The sequence below is a fragment of the Chenopodium album genome, chromosome 13 (genome assembly GCF_948465745.1).
Source record: "Chenopodium album chromosome 13, dcCheAlbu1.1, whole genome shotgun sequence".
Taxonomy (NCBI): domain Eukaryota; kingdom Viridiplantae; phylum Streptophyta; class Magnoliopsida; order Caryophyllales; family Amaranthaceae; genus Chenopodium; species Chenopodium album.
Window position 1 is genome coordinate 33,445,726 of NC_137846.1, and position 1,015 is coordinate 33,446,740.

Here is a 1,015-nt window from a genome sequence, read left to right on the forward strand (position 1 = left end):
GAGGGCATCTTTGAGCATTGTTTTGAAAATTGCCTCTACCTTGATTGTTCCAATTACCCCTACTTGATTGTTTCATAGCAGACATCTCCTTCCCCAAATTTGTCATTTGAGAGGATAGATTGTTGATTGCATTTAAATGATCAACCGAGTACACCGAAGAGCTACTCTTTCTAGTTGACTCTCTTTCTCCATCTTTCCAATCTCTATAACACCTCACTACGTCCTCAATTATGTCCACCACTTCCTCTTCCATTTTGTTCATGATAGGACCTCCGGCTCCTCCATCTAAACATGATTTTCCTTGAGGCCTAAGGCCTCCATAGAAGATTTGAATGATTTGATAGGTTGGAATTCCGTGATGAGGACATTCTCTTTGATATCCCCCGTATCTCTCCCATGCTTCATAAAGGCTCTCACTTGGCTTTTGCTTGAAGCCTTGAATCAAAGCTCTAGCCTCCGCCGTTTTCTTTTGAGGATAGAAATGGGATAGAAATTCCTTGGTGACCTCGTCCCATGTCCTTAGAGAATTTGGCTTAACCTCCTTGTCTAGCCATTCCAAAGCACGCCCTATGAGAGAAAAGGGAAAGAGCTTGAGGCGGATGAATTTTTGGGAAATTCTGTTCACCTTGATAGTATTGCAATATTTCTCGAACTCCTTGAGATGGTTTAGTGGGCTTTCATGCTTGGCCCCACTAAATTGCCGCCTCTCTATCAAAGTGATCATTGCCGGTCTTATTTCAAAATCATTTGCCGGTGTTGTAGGTGGAGCAATCCCACTCTCAAATCTATATGCCCCGGGAATCCCCAATTCTTTCAATACCACTCTCGAATTTTCTCCAATTCTTGCTTGTTCTTCTGGTTGTGGCTCTTCTTCACTTGAAATGCTAGGACTCAAACATCGTCTAGCACCCCTCAACCTTGCAATAGTTCTCTCAATTTCTGGATCAAATGGCACTAGTGAATGATCACGTTCTCTATGCAAAAAATCTCAAAATAAATGGTTAGTAGCATGGCT

At 42.3% G+C, this 1,015-nt stretch overlaps 1 non-coding gene across 1 annotated transcript; it reads left to right on the forward strand.

Annotated features, from left to right (window-relative positions):
- Positions 1-350: 350 nt before the first annotated feature.
- LOC145577133 (small nucleolar RNA R71) lies at positions 351-456 on the forward strand. The gene has a single exon (XR_014098621.1). It is a non-coding gene; the product is annotated as a small nucleolar RNA R71 (small nucleolar RNA).
- The last annotated feature ends 559 nt before the right edge of the window (positions 457-1,015 follow it).